Source organism: Bos taurus, chromosome 13 (genome assembly GCF_002263795.3).
Source record: "Bos taurus isolate L1 Dominette 01449 registration number 42190680 breed Hereford chromosome 13, ARS-UCD2.0, whole genome shotgun sequence".
NCBI lineage: Eukaryota > Metazoa > Chordata > Mammalia > Artiodactyla > Bovidae > Bos > Bos taurus.
Genome location: NC_037340.1, coordinates 35,322,181 through 35,341,361, shown reverse-complemented (window position 1 = coordinate 35,341,361; position 19,181 = coordinate 35,322,181). Strand labels below are relative to the sequence as shown.

The window sequence follows — 19,181 nt, the reverse complement described above, 5'->3', positions numbered from 1 at the left end:
GCATCTTCACACTGCTTCCACCTTACAGATGACTGAGCACACAGCTGCCCACAGAGTGTGCTCTGAGGGACTTGGGAGGGATTACTGTTCCTGTGTTCTTCCTGCAGAACAGCCTTCCCCACAAGGCCAGAAATGTCACCATCCATCATTCACTCCCTTTCCTCAAGCACTGCCCTCTTTCTAGTTTTTTGTTCATTTGGCTGTACCGAATCTTAATGGTGGCATGCGAACTCTTAGCCGCAGCACGTGGGATCAAGTTCCCTGACCAGGGATGGAACCTGGACCCCCTGCATTTGGAGTGCAGAGTCTTAGCCCTTGGACCATCAGGGAAGTCCCTCCCTCTAGTTTTTATTCAAATTATAAATATGCCACACTCACTCCCTGGTACTTTTCTATGCATAAGTCTACTAAGTGGAACCAAGAAGCAGGACAAGCCAGCGAGGATGGAGACCAGGTAGGAGGGGGAGATGGTATCTCAACTGCACAAAACCTTTTCCTACATCAAAGATTTTCTGGGTCCAACCCCATCCTTTTGACATGCACTTCACTCCCACTGCAAGGAAAATTCTGAGCCTGTGGGTATGTTTTCATGAATTATTAAACCATCTTTCTAAGACGGTCTAGAATGGAAAACACTGTGGCAAAGGAAAGACACCAAGTGAGCAAAACAATGTAAAGCATCTCACATGGCACATATCACTTAATAGATGTTCAATAAATAAATGTTTCCTTCCTTCCTTTCCTAGAGTTGCAGTATCTCCAGTGTATTAATTTTTCTGCATGTGGTTACATTCCTCAGAAGTGTAGGTTTCATGTCTGGAATGATGGGAAATACCAAGTAAAGTTCATAAAACATCAATCTTAGGGAGGAAATGACAGCCATGGATATCAGGGGGTCTCATACCTGTTGGCTAGATCCAGCTTATAGTTTCATAAGAGGTGGAAATTAAAGAAAGTCCAGAGGGTTGAGATGCTTACTGACCAGAAGAGCATGACTGTATGTTCAGACCTGAATCACAAAGACTCCAAGGAGACAAGGCAGCACCTCCACCCCAGGAAAATTGGGTGTGTTCTAAGCGGCCGAGGACCACATGGATTGCATTTCCAATGTGTGTTGTTAGATGTGCCTCTCTAAATGAAATTCCATGTTCCACGTGGGGGGGCAGGGCCAAAAAAAAAAAAAAGACAGAATAATCAAATAAGTTCAGAAGGTCCTGAACTTAACTGATTTTTATTTCAAGGTTTCTGAGGCCCTTTACTGTTTTAGGACTCAAGGTTGATTTCCTAACGGAAGGGTTTCTTGGAAAAATCTCAAGGACCAGTGTGTTCTTTATGATCCACACATGCATCACCATGAACATCAGGCTACCATGGTCCTAGCTGCAGGTCTGCCATTGTCTGGCTGTGCAGGGACACCACAAGCCACTTCACCTCCTTGGATCTCATCTTCCTTGTCCTGCTGAGCTAAGGAGTCAATCTAAGGTGTTCATATCTTTAGGATTCGGTGTCTATCCCAGAGTTAGGGTTGACCAGAAACCTTGAATTTCTCAGGGTAAAAAGCACAACTTCAGAACAACAGACCCCTCAGAGGGCTACCTGGTGCTTTCTCCCTTGACCAGACCTTAGTCCTGAACTCACTATTCATCATCACTGCACAGCTCTGGTCCCTGGCAGTGAAACACACTGACCTGAGTGCCTGCGGCAAGCTCACCCAGCCCCAGATTCTGCCAGGTCTGGTTCTACCTCTGTGACTCACTCATCTCCATCTGTGACACTCGAGTGTTCCCCAAAGTCATCCCACTGTGCCTGGGACCACGTGTCCTGTGTTTGGAGCTCACCAGACCTCACCGGCAGCTCCACCCATTCTGTCCTTGGCAATTTTCTTTTGGATGCTGATTTTCTTATTTCCAAATCATTTGATTTGTTTCTTATATCTTCCTCTTTTTTCCTACCGACACTGGCCAGCAGTTTTGCTTTTTTCTTTCTTCCCCAAATGGCCACTTCCCTCCTCCTCCTCCTCTCACTGCTCTCTGTGGCTTCCCTGTAGCTTTCAGGGCAAAAGTTGCCATTGCCCTTCCATGTTAGGACGCTGAAATCCAACCCTCCCTTCCATGGTGACACAGGATCGAGTTAGCCATTCACTGGGGTGACCATAGAATTTATCCTTCAAACAGATACTTTTTGAATGAAGGAGGGAGCTGTGAACAATTATGCCCAAACAATAGTATACCGGGACAGTTGCTGGTGGGGTTCTATGGTCACCCCATTGTGTGCAGACATATGATTTGCTCTATGGCTGACATTTTATATAGTTTTCTTTTACGAGTTGCATTTATGTCCTAATCTTGCAGATTGGCAGCACTATACCTTGAATATAGTGCTTGAGTTACGTGCATTGCATGTGTCTGACCATCCCCAACATCAGCCAAATTCCTCCTCTAAATGATGAGCTCCCTAATTTGGTGGTTAAAACTGCTCTCCTGTTCATGGTCGTGGTCACGGGTAACAGCAGCATCTGCATCTTGCTGGTGCCCCCACCTGCTTCCCAGCTCTTTTAGGTACCTCCTTTATTCACCCTGTCCCAGCTTTCTAGCTTGATCTAGTTACCTACAGCAGCATTCACTGGGATAATTCCAACGTCAAGAACTTCTTGCAGGGCAGGAAGAGAGACTCAGATGCAGACAGCAGACTTGTGGACACAGCTGGGGAAGGAGAGGGTGGGATGAACTGAGACAGTGGCATTGAAACATGTACAGTAGCACGTGTGAAATGGATAGCTAGTGGGAAGTTGTTGTATAACACAGGGAGCTCAGCTTGGTGTTCTGTGATGACCTAGAGGGGTGGGGTAGAGGAGTAGGAGGGAGGGTCAAGAGGGAAGGGATTTATGTATACATATAGCTGATTCATGTTGTACAGCAGAAACTAACAGACATTATAAAGCCATTATCCTACAATTAAAAATAAAAGAAAAATCATTTTTAAAAAGGCAAGAACCTCTGGGTCCTCAACTCCCACCAGATCCTTACTAGCCTGCTTCTGTTGTTAGGTTTGTGCTCCTCTTCCTTGGCAGCTAGATGCTTTTCGGTGAGTGCCCAAGCTGATTTCACTAGCCTCTGTGTGTTGTTGGGCTGGTAAGAGACAGAACTCCAACTCAAGCTAGTTTAGTTCCAAAGGGGAATTCATAGACTCAAGAATCTAAGAGAAATTTTGGTGATGAGATGCAGCTGAGCCTGAGAATAAACTGGAACAAGAGATCTGAGTGGCCCCCCAGACTATCTGCATCTCTTGTCCTACTTAGGTCATCAGTTTGAGTCTCTCTGCTTGACGACCAGCATCACCCCATGCCAGGAAATGTGATTTCTGTGCTCCTAGGTTTTACACTCTAGTGGTGTGTGTGTGTGCAGCCAAAGCCATATTTCCATCAGCTCTAAGGTGTGAACTTGGGGCTTGACCACTAGAAGCTCTGGAGGTCACACTCGGCCAGGGACAGGGAGTGGGCACAGCAGGTATCCTGCCTGGAGTAGTGATGACATCACTGCTCAGACACAGGGCGAGATCTTGCAACAGCTTGGTTCTTGAGACAGAGAACAGGTTCACTGGTAGTGTACATACACAGGTGGTTTCTGGTGCATTCTCAGATTCTTCTGTCCGGTTTTGTTGAGGCCTGGGTGAGGAAGTATTCATTTTACTTAACTGATATGCTTGGTGAACATCTGACACACCTCAGTGCTTTTGACACTAAGATGATTAACTGCATGGCTTTGGGTCTCCAGTCCCAAAACTCAGACAGGAACCAGCTTGGATCTGACTCTCCAGCCCTAAAGACGATCAGGGCAGGGGCTGTTTCCAGGAGATCGGAGTGGCTGGCGGGCAGTCCCACAGAGTCCTCGACCCGAGTCTCCTGGACCCTGCAGGGCCCATCCACCATCTTCCATGTTTCTTCTGCTGAGCCCTGGGGGACCTGCTTTCTCTTGCTGAAGGTGGAACACTCTGTCAGTAAAACTCGCCCTGATTTCCTTTTGTGCTGTTGTTTTCTTTGTGATTATCAGCTGCTGCTGAGGTTATGTTATTTTAGGAAGGTCCTTGGGAGTGGTCATTACATAACTGCCCCAGCTGCCGCCCAACAAGTCAGAAATTGTTAGGGATGCTCACCTCCACCCAGTGGTTCTAGTACAACAAACAGCTTCTCATCTCCACCCCCGCGTCCCTCTCCCCAGTTCCTCCCTCCGGGTCCCGCGCTGGGGTAGTCACATGCCTGCTGACTTTCAGCTGAGTTTCATCACCTGGGAGATTGATTCATCTGAGTTGAACTCCCAAGTTTCCTTCACCTTTGACACCTTTCTTTTGTGTACCTTGAACTTCTTTTCAGATAAATTATGATGATGCCTTTGGTCAAGTTGAGTCTCCTTCTTTGACTTTCTCTTGGGATCTTTTCTGAGGACCTTGTTTGTCCATGTGCCCTAGATCCACAGATCCACACACCCCCACCATGACCACCTCCATCATCTCCACTTGACCACTTTTCCCTCTGGGTTTCCCTCTCCCTCTTTCCCTTCATGGATCTAAATCATGAGAGCCCATCCTTGCCTGCCTGGAGATTATCTGCTCCTGCTTGTCCTTCGTTCTCCTCATGCTTTCCCCAGCTACTTCTTCAGCATCCCTTCAATTTCCTCCGGATCCACTGATCCACCCCTGTTCCTGTGCAAAACTTGTCTTGCAAGCCTTGTCCTCTGTCTTCCAAGGAGCAGTCTCCTGCCTGCCTCCCAGCAGATGCCACCAGCCCTCTGTTTCATTTCCCCTCTCACTCTGGGCCCATCTCCACTGTGGCCTACATATGAGTCGTTTATATAAATGCAACTTCCCTCCACCCAGAGATTACCACAGCCTTTTTTTTTTTTTAACTCAAATCATAGATATAGGTACTATGCTTGAAACACCATTCTCAACAGCACCATTGAATTCAGAGAGTTTCCTCTTTTCTCTTTTGTTTTTGAAATAACAAGAGTATCCTTTGGGGGGGGGTGTGAAAATAATACATGGCGGCAATAGAAAATTGGCAATTGAAACAACTTTTTGTTGTACAATGTATCATTTCTGTTGTTTGAAAGATAGTTTTTTTTAAAGGAATGGTTGTAATTATATTATACATACAACTATGGATCCTCCCATTTTCACTTAATATTAAGACTTTCCGGATATTCATTGAGTGTTTTGTGTGTGAAGGATTGTTTCAGGTCCTGGGGATACAATGCTGCTCACCCTCTTTGAACGTGTGGTCTAATGTCAGAGGTAACAGGGCAGTTATGATCCTGTATAGATAGCACAAAATCTTGTCCTGGAGGGGGTGGTCAGGGAAGGTCTTCTCCCCACCCCCCACCTCGTGAAGTGAGATCCCAGCTAAGACAGAAAGAATTATCAGGGGTTACCTGGGAAGACTCTTCTAGGTACAGGGAATAACATGTATGCAGCAAGGAGGAGAAGGGCACAAGAGAAGTGTAAATGCTGATTCTAGAGAGGCAATAACAGATGGTATGAGCCAGGTTATTGAATGTGTATTTTATCTCAAGAGAGCCAGACACTTCCTTTTGAGTCTAATTAGATTTTCCCATAAGACAGCTGTAATTACAGTAATGAAGCAGGGATCAACTCTTTTGTCTAATTATTAACTCTTCATAATACACCTTTTCTTGATAATGGAGATTCACAAGTAGAGGTACCATCACTTACTTAATCCTTTCCCTGCTGTTCCTGATATTTCATAGTTATAAATAATGTTGCAGTCAACACATTTCTCCTGGTCTCTCCTCTGCATTAACAGAAACCCTTTGCAGATGCTAACTCAATAGCCTCTTCTACGTAATTCACCCTAAGTTCTTTTTGTTCCAACTCTACTCACGTTTCATGCTTCCAATCCAAGCCCTTAACTAGCCTACATACTTGGTAGGAACTACGGGGCTTGCCAGGCTTCCCAGCTGGCGCTAGTGGTAAAGAACCTGCCTGCCAGTCCAAGAGAGGTAAGAGACCCAGGCTTAACCCCTGGGTCAGGACGATCCCCTAGAGCAGGGCCTAGCAACCCATTCCAGTATTCTTGCCTGGAGAATCCCATGGACAGAGGAGCCTGGAGGGCTACATTCCATAGGGTGGCAAAGAGTTGGACACGACTGAAGTGACTTAGCATGCACACAAGGGGCTTCCCAGCTGGCACAGTTGGTAAAGAATCCACCTGCCAATGCAGGAGACAGAAGAGACAAGGGTTTGATTCCTGGGTTGGGAAGATCCCCTGGAGAAGGAAATGACAACCCACTCCAGTATTCTTGCCTGGAAAATTCAGTGGACAAAGGAACTTGATGGGCTATAGTCCATGGGGTCGCAAAGAGTTGAAAGAGTGGACAGGTTCTCCTGTGTTTCTGAAAGGAGCTGGGAGTCTTAGTGTGAGAGCCCATAGTGGTGTATGGACAGCACACACACACAAACTGAAAATGGACTGAAATCTCACATCAGCCGTTTCCACACACTTCCTCTTTTTCATTGTACCTTTTTTTAGCTTTCCCAGCTTACTTCTTAATTACCATCAGTGAGTGCAGAAGAGGAAGGAAGCAACTATCACCCTTCTTGAGTTACTGGGTTATTTTAGATTCAATGTGATGGATCCACAATTGAAGCTTTGAAACAAAAGTTCTATTAAGTTTCACAGCAGTGCCATAACACACATAAGAGTTTCTATAACTATTCAGATAACGTGATGTCCCTTCTTTTTCATGTTGTTTTCTGCTGATTGCAGTTCTTGTTACTGTGTCATCTTTCCTAACAACTTAGCTTCCTCTCAAATTAAATTTTATTCATTAAAGGAACACCGTTTTCATGGTTCATACTTTCTTGCTAATTAGACTGTATATAACCGCGGTATTAAAAACCACACCAAAGTTTATAGAGCTCACAAACCTTACACTAATAAACAATTTCATCCTTTGTAAATTTTGTGTGTGTGTATTTTTAAATCTCTTCTAAATCCTATTAAAATTCCACAAGCTTCTTTGTGCAGAAGGGGATTGCCAGAAAGAAGAGTTTTTCATTCACTTATTCATTCATTTACTTCTTTTTAAAAAGTGTTTATTGAAGAACCCATCATGAGCGAGGTTTGTGATACACTCTACTGTCCCAGGACATGGAAGATGTCAAGTATGACCCAGGTTCCAGCTCCAACCTCAAACTTTGATCAAGAGTTAAGAAGATACAATATTCTGAATATCTCAATTAAAAAAGACCTCTTTGTGCAGCGTGCGAAGACGACTCTATCACAACCGCACTCCTAACATAATGCCTAGAGCAGATCATGTTTTAACACTCCCTTCCTCTATATGACAAAATTATTTTCAGTCATAATTATGAAATGAAATAATGTGTAGTTATGACCAGAATAGAAGCACAATGAAAATGTTCTTTCATTAAATTTCATAATATATACATGGCTGTATAATAGCCATGCCCATAAAAAAATTAAGAATGAAATAAGTATTACAGTTCAAAAAAAATGTCACTCCTGCAGGTCATCACAGAGCACCAGGCTGAGCTCCCTGGGGCTGGATGGAGGGTGGGAAGGAGGCAATATATGTATATCTATAGCTAATCCACGTTGTTGAACCAAGGAAATCAACACATTATAAAGAAATAATCCTCCAATTAAAAATAAAAATTTATTTTTAAAAAAAGGAATGATTAATATTTTTAATTGCATTAATTTATTTTTAAAGAGATAGAATTTCTACTTTTCACTGTTGCAGTAGACAATAATAAATTATAGTTTCTGCTTTCCAGTCATAACTCCTGCAAATCTGTCAATAACAGACTTAGCTTTGATTGATCTTCTTCATGAATATGTGCAATACATTCTATGCTATGGTCAGATTTTCCATTTTTCTTCTTATAGTTGAATTTGAGAACAATGCTTATTAATTGTAATTGCAAAATGCTCCTTCCACATGAGACAATAGATATACAAACAGTTAGGAAAAGAATACAGTTTAGCAGATATTTCCATGAATCCCATTTCACAATAAACTCCAGAAATAGCAACACTGCCAGTATTTTTGTTCTTGGGAATTGATCCCAGTGGCTTTCAAAAGTCTTCATACTAAGAAAAACTTCCATTGTCTTCCAAGTATCTTCTCCAGAAGACACTATACATTGCCTCCATACTTGCTAAAATCTTTCGAAGTTTTTCTTCCTCTCCAAAAATCAGAGAGTAAACCTTGACATTACCTGCTCTGTTCCTTGAGAACAAGTGTTTAGTTCTTGGGGAAAATGACTGGGATATTTACACATTACACTTTGGGTTTCTTGTGGCAATGTAGGCCAGCATCTTTTGTCATTGCTATGTATTCTTCTTCATTTAATTCTATTTTCTATGTCAACATTACTTGTTCATTTTTTGTTGTTGCAGAGTTAAAGGCCATTTTCATAAAATCTAAGCAGATCTTCCTAACTTCAAAGTCAGGATTAATTTTTCAAAATAATCTGTGGCATGGACAGCTTCATACTGACCCCATCTTCTTTGGGAAAGGCTTTTTATTTGATATCTACAGTCTGCACCATTTTTCACTGATGGGGTGAGACTTCTAAGAATTCATTAAAATTTCCCATAATTCCAAAAATATCCCACCTGAAGAAACACAACCAAGAGAGTAAACTTGGCAAAGTTGTGAGAATGATTTCTTACAACTGTGCTGGACACCACTGTGCACACTGATCAGAGCAATAGAGGGGACATTGCCCTGACCATGGCAGAGGTTTATGCTCAGTCCATCCACGTCCAATTATTCCAAGATCTCTTTGATGCATCCAGCAGCAATCTGGGCCCCAGAATGGTAGCTTAAACTTATATAATGCTATATGTCAATTCAGTTCAGTTCTGTTCAGTCACTCAGTCATGTCTGACTCTTTATGACCGCATGGACTGCAGCACTCCAGGCCTCCCTGTCCGTCACCAACTCCTGGAGTTTACTCAGATTCATGTCCTTTGTGTTGGTGACGCCATCCAAACATCTCATCCTCTGTCGTCCCCTTCTCCTCCTGCCCTCAATCTTTCCCAGCATCAGGGTCTTTTCAAATGAGTCAGTCCTTCTCATCAGGTGGCCAAAGTATTGGAGTTTCAGCTTCAGCATCATGTCCTTCCAATGAATATTCAGGCCTGATTTCCTTTAGGATGGACTGGTTGGATCTCCTTGCAGTCCAAGGGACTCTCAAGAGTCTTCTCCAATACCAGAGTTCAAAAGCATCAATTCTTTGATGCTCAGCTTTCTTTACAGTCCAACTCTCATATCCATACATGACTACTGAAAAAACCATAGCTTTGACTAGACAGACCTTGGTTGGCAAAAGAATGTCTCTGCTTTTTAATAAGCTGTCTAGGTTGGTCATAATTTTTCTTCCAAGGAACAAGCATCTTTCGATTTCATGGCTGCAGTCACCATCTGCGGTGATTTTGGAGCCCCCCAAAATAAAGTATGTCACTGGTTTCACTGTTTCCCCATGTATTTGCCATGAAGTGATGGGACCAGATGCCATGATCATAGCTTTCTGAATGTTGAGTTTTAAGCCAACTTTTTCACTGTCCTCTTTCACTTTCATCAAGAGGCTCTTTAGTTCTTTTTTTGTTTTCTGCCATAAGGGTGGTGTCATTTGCATATCTGAGATTATTGATATTTCTCCCAGCAATCTTGATTCCAGCTTGTGCTTCATCCAGTCCAGCATTTCTCATGATGTACTCTGTATATAAGTTAAATAAGCCGGGTGACAATATACAGCCTTGACATAATAGGTCAATTACATCTCAATAAAATCGGAAGAAAACAGTTTTAATAAACCACCTATGTTCTCTGTAATCTTGGTATTTAGTAGACATTTATGAAATCATAATATTATCAAATATCAACTGCCTGTTTTATTTTATTTTTTCGTTTCCCTTAAACAGAAGTGAAAAGTGAAAGTGAAAGGTGCTCAGTCGTGTCCGACTCTTTGCTACCCCATGGACTGTAGCTCACCAATTTCTTGGTCCATTTTTTGTTTTACAACAAACAGTAATTAAAAGAGAAAAAGTAAATTTTAATTATAACAATCAGTAATTACAAGAGAAAAAATAATTTTAAAAGATTTTTTCAAATTTAAAATATTTCATGTGTGAACCAAATTTTACACCTACCAGACAAAAATATTTTACCTCATAGTTCACATTCTATTTTACTATTTCAAATTTTAAACACAAATAGGAACTCCAAGTGGTCACTCAGAGTGATAGAATTGAAGTGACTCAGATCTATTTCTTCTTCTCTAAAACTATTCTCTAAAAGTCATTGTTTATTTTGAATTGGTTTAAACGTGGATATACCTAAGACCACAGAGGCTGCAGACACCAACTGTGACTGAGTAATGTCAACAATTATGTCATGTTGGAAACTTACTCTTGAAACTATATAGGTAACTGAGTTCTCTGTGGGGATAGCTTTGCAATTAGCTCCATAAGTTAGCACCATATGTTTATTATATAAAGTAATGACTGTGCTACTATGAGGTATGTAGAGCAGTCAATTCATAGAGACAGAAAGTAGAAGGGTTGTCACCAGGGGCTGGGGGAGGGGAACAGGAAGTTAGTGTTTAATGGGGATGGAGTTTCAATTTTGCAAAAATTGAAAAAGGGTTCTGTGTATGGATGGTAGTGATGGCTGCACAACAACATGAATGCACGTAATGACACTAACTCTACTCTTCAAAACGGTTAAAACGGGAAATTGCCTATTTTATGTAGTAAATTTTACCACAAGTTTTAAAAATAACTAATTTTTTAAAAAACAAAAAAGATAAGTAATTAAAATATGATAACTTTTAGCTTACATATATTATAGAAAGCAGCAATCACCACAGCAATTGTTTAGAATTTAGACCAACAAAAGATTTTTTTTAGGAAGGATCATTTTATCACGCAGGGTATAGTAGTAGTCAAAGCACAACTGCTTGTATTGAGTCCATCATGGTTTGTGAGGTCTCTGTAGACAATGCCCCGCCATCCCCTGCATGCTGGAGGAGAGCTCCCACTATCCCATCTGCAACTGAGCAAGACACTGTGGGGCTTCTAGGAACAGAAGCCTTTCTGTCCCCCATTTCTTGTTTGTAGGGAATAAGCATCAGCCTCCATGACCTTCCCTGAGTCCCAAAGTGAAAGGGAAAGGCGCTGAGTCATGTCCAACTCTTTGTAACCCCATGGAATTCTCCAGGCCAGAATACTGGAGTGGGTAGCCTATCCAAGGGATCTTCCTGACCCAGGAATCAAACCAGGGTCTCCTGTATAGCAGGCAGATTCTTTACCAACTGAGCTATCAGGGAAGCCGCAGAGGGCATATTCAATGGTTGCTAATCAAAAAAGGGAGAGGATGTGGAGAAAGAGAGGAGCTGTCAAAAAACAATAGTGCAGATTTGTGGCAGGTCCTGGTTCCACCTGAAGGGATACACATAATAGTATCTTTGATTTCTTCTAGAGAACTAAATGGAGAAGGCGATGGCACCCCACTCCAGTACTCTTGCCAGGACGGAGGAGCCTGGTGGGCTGCAGTCCATGGGGTCACTAAGAGTCGGACACGACTGAGCGACTTCACTTTCACTTTTCACTTTCATGCATTGGAGAAGGAAATGGCAACCCACTCCAGTGTTCTTGCCTGGAGAATCCCAGGGACGGGGGAGCCTGGTGGGCTGCTGTCTATGGGGTCACACAGAGTCGGACACGACTGAAGTGACTTAGCAGCAGCAGCAGCAGAGAACTAAAGCTGCCACCAAATGGAAGATATTAGCATTCTTCATTCCAGAGAGAAGATCATGGTTTGATAGCCCCAAGAACCAGAGAAGCTTGTCAAGAGACCACTTGAGGCCCGATTAAAGGAATGTAGGCCCTGCACACACACTAATCTTATCAGCAAACCCACCCTTGAATAGTTGCTGTAAATCCTCCACCAGATCCTCCTGGGTTGAGATACACAGTTTTTGGAGGGCTCAAGCCCACTGTGTGCCCCTTCACCTTGCAAAGCAATAAAGCTATTCTACTTCACCTGAACTCTGTCTCTGAGCTTTAATTCAGCACCAGTGCATAGAGGCCTAGTTTTCAGTATCACATCCTTGGTCTATTCTTTCAAAGGTAATATCCTGGGTTGCACATGTCAGGATAAGAAGAGATGGTCAAGTGGTGGGTTTTCTCAGTCCCAGCCCTCACTTATGGATTTGAGTGAAGTGCTAAACTGAGGTAAATGGAACCTGATTAATCAGAAACTGCCTAAAGGTACCTGGAGACTGAACCCAGCAGTGCAGAAAGGCCTACACTCACAGGCAAACCTTGACCAGCAAGACAGGACACCTGTGTCTTTTCCTGAAGCTGTAGCCAATTCAGTAATACACTGATTTGCTTCACATCATTTTCTGTCTCACTCCCTCTTCCCTCACTCTACTGGCCTGGAATTATACCACCCCCTGACCTCTTAGGAGAGGAGAAGGGCTGGAGGTTGAATCACTCATCAATGGTCAATGATTCAGTAAATGCATCTGTGAAACAAGACCTCCATTATAACACAAAAGGGCTTCCCTGGCAGTCCAGTATTAAGACTCTACACTTCCAATGCAGAGGGCTACATTTGATGCCTGGTCAGAGAACTAAGTGCAGTAGGAAATGACAACCCACTCCAGTATTCTCGCCTGGAGAATCCCATGGACAGAGGAGCCTGGCTGGCTACAGTCAGTAGGGTCGCAAAAGAGTCAGACATAACTGAAGTGACTTAGCACACACGCAGAGAACTAAGACCCCACGTGCTGCACAGTGCAGCCAAAAAAGAAAAAAGAAAGAAAACCTCAAAGGAGGGGCTCAGAGAGCTTCCAAGTTTCCAGCCAGACCCTTCCCCTTGCCACCATGCAATGTCCCAAACTCCACAAGGACAGAAGGACCTCCACAAAGGTCCCTTTGTTTGGGACCTCACCCTAAGGATTGCTTCATCTGACTGGTTATTTCTTCAGTATGCCTGGTAATAAACAGGTGATCTAGTAAGGAAATGGAGAAGGCAATGGCACCCTACTCCAGTACTCTTGCCTGGAAAATCCCATGGATGGAGGAGCCTGGTGGGCTGCAGTCCATGGGGTCGCTAGGAGTCGGACATGACTGATCGACTTCCCTTTCACTTTTCACTTTCATGCATTGGAGAAGGAAATGACAACCCACTGCAGTGTTCTTGCCTAGAGAATCTCAGGGACGGGGGAGCCCAGTGGGCTGCTATCTATGGGGTCTCACAGAGTCGGACACGACTGAAGCGACTTAGCAGCAGCAGCTGCAGCAGTAAGGAAAATGATTCTCTGAGTAATGTGAGCCACTGTAGCAAATTAATCAAACCCCAGGAAGGGGTTGTGGGAATCCCAGAAACCCAGGGATCTGGGAGTCGGGGTAGGGGGCAGTCGTGTAGGACTGAGCCCCTTACCTTGGGACCTGATGCTATCTCCAGGAAGAAAGTGTCAGAATCGTGTTGAATGGTAGGACTACTAGCTGGCGCCTGAGAACTGGGGGGTCTTGTGGGGAAAAGCATCCCCTGCATCAGAACTGGTGACTAGAAATCTGGTCAAGGTCAAACCTACAGTACGGTTTGCATCAAAAGGAGTTTGAATACCATAAAGTTCACTCCTTGGATTAGGACTGTCTGCTCCACTACATCCCACGGCTCTGGGGAACAGAGGGCACGTAGCAACGTACTTTGTCATTGCTAACATCAGTGAGAAGCTCATGACTTTATTTCTGCATCAAACACCAGCAATTCTTCCCCTTTAATATCACCTTGATATTTGTCTCCATGTCTAGAGTCCCTCCTTCCTGTGTCCTTTGCCCCAGAGCCTGTTCTTGTGGGTAGCATCTCATGACCTCAGCTGGAGACAGGATCCAGCCTCAAGAAGAGAACTTGATTGATGGGTCCAGTCCAGCCCTGTCCATTCAGCACAGCCCAGAGCTAATGGGTGTGTAAAGTGTTGTCTCACTTCTGCTCTGGGATTCCCCAGCCCCTCAAGACAGCCATGTGGTCTGAAGGCAAGAACCTCATGTTAGAAGTCAGCAGCCTTGGTTCCCATCTTGCCCTGCGAACAATTCGATTCAGACCTTTGGCAGCTCCATAAACGTGGCCTGTTCAATTTCCTTTCCTGTTCAATGAATCTTTGTTGTTATTGTTGTTACTTAGAGTCGTGAAGTCATGTCAGACTCTCCCACCCATGCATGGACTGCAGCACTTCAGGCTTCCCTGTCCTCCACTCTCTCCCAGATTGTCTCAAATTCATGTCCACTGAGTGGGTAATGCTATCTAACAATTTCATGCTCTGTCGCCCCCTTTTCCTTTTGCTTCAGTCTTTCCCAGCATCGGGTTTTTCCCAATGAGTCAGCTCTTTGCATCAGGTAGCCAAAGTATTGAAGTTTCAGCAATAGTCCCTTCAATGAATATTCAGGGAACCTAAAAGATATCAAAAGCTGGGAGTGAATAGAAAGGCCCTCTGGTCCAACTCCTCTGGTTCCACCCCTCCATTTCCAAAAGCAGCTGGAAGGACACTGGGGTGGGGCAGATTGAAGTCTCCCTCCACCAGGCAGAAACAGCTAGGGAAAGTTTTGTCTAAGACGAATGCAAGACACTTGTTAAATATGATCACTCTTATTTAAATGCTTCCTTCTGTCACTGCTGGGAAATATTTCTGTCAAAAACCAAGATGTAAAATTAAGTAGACATTATGTATTTTGTTGTTGTTGTTTTCCAAGGAAGGGTGCTAGCTAAGTGTACATGTGTGTGTGCCCAGAATATCGCTAGGAGCAGCAGCTGTTTCTGGAGAGCTGGCTGGGGCCTAGGGAGGGCCACAGAGGAGAATGAGGAAGGTATTTGCCAAAATCTTTCTGTTCGTTCTTGCCCGCTGGCCAGGGGACAAAAGGAACTTGGGGTTTCAGAGACAAAATCTGAATTAATTACCCTGTTTGCACTCTCTCTTTCCTGTATAGTTTAATTAAGATAGAAACAATTGGGGCTTTCTTGCTCACGGGCTCTGGAGAGGACTCACAGATAAGTCCACACAGGGAAGTTGTGAGAGATCCAGGGCGTCGCCTGGGCCCCTGAGGCCCCACCCAGCCTTCTCATCTTTTGGAAGCAAAGCTTTGGCAAGACCTGAATTTCCAAGCAGAAGAAATACCCAGGCAGAGAGTGGGGAGGCTCTGCTGAGGCCCAAAGTTGACGCCAGCCCTTGTCATTCTATAACCTCTCCTTTATCCTTACTGCCTGTGGGTTCATGGTCCCCGGAGTCCACCCACGTGCTTTCGTGAGAAGCCATGTTGACCTAGAGATCAGCCCCACCCCTCGGGTGCACCGCTCTCTTGTTCCTGAGATTGTTCTTCTTCCTTTTCATCCCTTGGATGCCTTGCAAGAATGTTAGGCTCAGAAGAACCAAGTCAGTTGGAGTTAGTTGGACCACTAAGGAGACATGTTCCAATGAAATGCAAAATGATTCCTACTCCTGGAGTTCTATATCCATGTAGGAAAAAGAGACCTGAAGTACTCTAAGCATCATAGAGAGGAAATTTAGCATGAGTTTAGGAAATAAGAATGATAGTCAACAGTTGAAGAGCAATTGCCCAGCTCTTCTGATTTTCAGGGTTATTCCAAGGATAATACAATTACCAAGACAACTCAGGGCACCTCTGCGTGGACAGAGGGCTGTAATGAGAAGAATATTCTGCCCTCCAGCTGATTCCTTGCTGTTTGTATTTCCAGTTCACTTCACTTGTACGGTCACCAGAATTAACAGGATCTCATGAAATCAGCGGAGAAGGCAATGGCACCCCACTCCAGTGTTCTTGCCTGGAGAATCCCAGGGACAGGGGAGCCTGGTGGGCTGCCGTCTATGGGGTCACACAGAGTTGGACAGGACTGAAGTGACTTAGCAGCAGCAGCAGCATGAAATCAGCTTTAGTGCTCTGGACACCCAGATAAGCTCGCCTTTATCACTTCTATCTCTGCAATTTCTGATGAAACAGATGTCTGAAGGTGAAGTGCTTAGAATTTACCCCAGCACTGATCATAAGTGAAGGACATGCTCTGTCCTCATATGTGATCTCACTTTGTTTTGTTTTTAATTTTTGTTTTTTATAGAAGTAGAGCTGATTAACAATGTTGTGGTAGTTTCAGGCGGACAGCAAAGGGACTCAGCCAAACATGTACATGTATCTGTTCTCCCCCAAACTCCCCTCCCATCCAGGCTGCCATGTAACATGGAGCAGAGTTCCCTGTGCTATACAGTAGATCCTTGTTGGTTTTCCATTTTATTTATTTATTTTTGGCTGCTCTGGATCTTCACTGCTGGAAGGGCTTGTCTCTAGTCACGGTGAGTGAAGGCTACGCTCTGGTTGCAGCGTGTGGGCTTCTCTCTGCGGTGGCTTCTCTTGCCATAGAGCACAGGCTCTAGGGTGTGCGGGCTTCAGTGGTTGCAGCTCCCAGGCTCTGGGCACCAGCACAGTGGTTGTGGCACATGGACTTAGTTGCTCCATGGCATGTGCTATCTTCCCAAATCAGGGATCAAACCCATGTCTCTTGCATAGACAGGTGGATTCTTTACCACTGGACCTCCAGGGAAGCCCCAGTTATCCATTTAAAATATAGCAGTGTGCACATGTCTGTCCCAAATTCCCTAACTATCCTTTCCCCCCATCGTCTCTCATTTTGACTTCGGAGTGAGACAAAGCAGATTTCCCATAGCTTCTTCACTGGGACCCATAATTGTGTGATGTCCCCTCCTCCTGACACTGTCACCTGCCTGCCTTCCCTAGGGGGAAGCCAAACAAAAGTCACAGCAAGGGCATGTGAGATCTGGGACAAAAGTGCTCTGTGTGCAGCCACTTTGCATCCTCATCTCTGGCTCAAAGTGATGTTTTGAAACCCTGTTACTGCAATGATCACTTTCTGGTGCACTTGAGATTAAATCAACATTTAAAAATCTAGCTCCCAGGCAAAAGGTTAGTCTTGGTCAAAAAAGTATTTGGGGAAACAGAAAGTCATACATTAAAACAAAGAAACTCCTAACAATTCCAAAATGGGATATACTTCCTTTCAGCAGGGACTGGATTGGTCCGGCGGGCTGGAACCTTCTCCTACTTGTGTCCCCTGTAGGGGCCAGCCCAGTTCTTTGCCCAGAGAAAGTCCCCATAAGGCTTTGACTCAACTGCCAGCCTGCTGGGCAGCACATTTCTTTCCGATTGCCCCTAGGTCTGGCCCTGGACGCTGGCATCAAACAATCTTTGTTTCCAATCATGCTGCAGATCTACAAAAAATAAAAAAATCCCCCAGGCCCTCTAGAAAACATTGCTTTCACATTCAGTTACGCCACGGAAAAGTGCTATCAATGAAAGATCAATTGACTTCGGTATGTCAGATAGTGGAGGAACTCGGTGGCTGATAGAAATCAGCCCACTGCTTCAGGTCTTGCCGTGTCATGACATGGCATACATCCGGTAGAACTAGCACCAGGGGTGTGGATGTGTTGGTTGACCCCCTAGATGGAAGCCGTTTTTCTGAGGCTCGGCAAGCCCCCATTAGGTCCCGCACATTCTGGGTGGGCAGTCTTCATGATCTGTTTCAAGTTATTTTCAGACCTCAAGGCAGACATAAGGGCGTTGTGATCATCAGAGGATCAGGTTCCAGCGTTGCCCATGTGACCCCCCCCCCAAACAGGTCTATATACCAGTCTAAGAGCAGCTTAGACAAGACCGTCTCCAAGCCCCAAATGGAAAGGTCCCATCCATCTTCCATGCTGCTGCTAAGTCACTTCAGTCGTGTCCGACTCTGTGCGACCCCATAGACGACAGCCCACCAGGCTCCCCCATCCCTGGGATTCTCCAGGGAAGAACACTGGAGTGGGTTGCCATTTCCTTCTCCAATGCATGAAAGTGAAAAGTGAAAGGGAAGTTGCTCAGTCGTGTCCGACTCTTCGCGTAACGCATTCCAATTCCCCCACACAATCAGCCTTGCTGCCTGAAGCAGGAAGTACCCGGGTGGGCAGGTGTTGGTTTCAGGATATGATCATTCTGTCCTCATTACCCTAGGGTCTGACAGCCCCACTGCCCATCTTCCAGGAAGGAGGTGAGCAGTGGATTCCCTCAGAACCTTCTTGGGGCCGCCTGGCTTCTCTGAAGCTGATGTTCTGTCTGGTGGCCCATCCCAGCCACAACTCATGGCTTTCTGGGTGGGCAGTTGTGCAAGTCCTCGGTGCTCACGTCCCAGCCCTGAACTCCCCTGGGTGCTCTTCTGACCACCTTCTCAGCCCCACTACCCTTGACCACCTCTTAGCAGACAAACATCCCCAGATCTTTCCATGAGAGCTCCAGTTTACTTAAAAGAAATGTTCTTCCCCAAGTGGAATTTGTTAACTGGACCTCAATTCACATGGGCTGTTTAGGTTTTTCAAGAAAATCATCAAAAGTTATGCACCTTTGGGACTTTCCTGGGGGTCCAGTGGCTAAGGCTCAGGGCTCCCAATGAAGGGGGACCAGGTTCGCTTCTTGGTCAGGGAACTAGATCCCACATGCTACAACTAAGATCCAGTGCAGCCAAATAAAAAAGGACATTGTGCACCTTGACAGCTCTATGCAAGTCCAGGTGTGTTGGGCCCAGCCTGGGAGGGCACAGAAGTTGGCATAGGGCCACAGAGGGGTCCCCACAAGCAAGGACTCCTGAGGCCAAAGCTGTATCAGCTTAGTGGTAAATCTATCTCTGCCCTTATTCAGAGACCAGAATCTTAGGGACACTGAGTTTTCTGTCACTTCTGTTGGTCTATCGTTATCACAAGAACAATCTGAGGAGGAGATTAAGCATGTGATCCAGAAAGGCCCACATGCAAATACCTCCCATCTCTCTCCTGGCGGGCTTTGAGATCTTCAGCATTAAGTGAGCTAACCTCACTCTGCTTCAGTTTCTTCTTCTGAAAAAACAAAAACAAAGCAGAGGTAACAGTGCCTCTTTCACAAGTGCAGTGTTGCAAATTACAGGGAGGGTATGTTTATATAACACTGGTACAAGTGTTTAACACTATTCACTCAGTGAACGATGGATCAGACCCCCATTCAACAGTGTTCATTAGAGTTTCTAGACATG

General features: G+C 44.7%; 1 non-coding gene across 1 annotated transcript; it reads right to left on the bottom strand.

Annotated features, from left to right (window-relative positions):
* Positions 1-257: 257 nt before the first annotated feature.
* Positions 258-330, bottom strand: TRNAW-CCA (transfer RNA tryptophan (anticodon CCA)). Its single transcript has one exon. It is a non-coding gene; the product is annotated as a tRNA-Trp (tRNA).
* Positions 331-19,181: the final 18,851 nt, after the last annotated feature.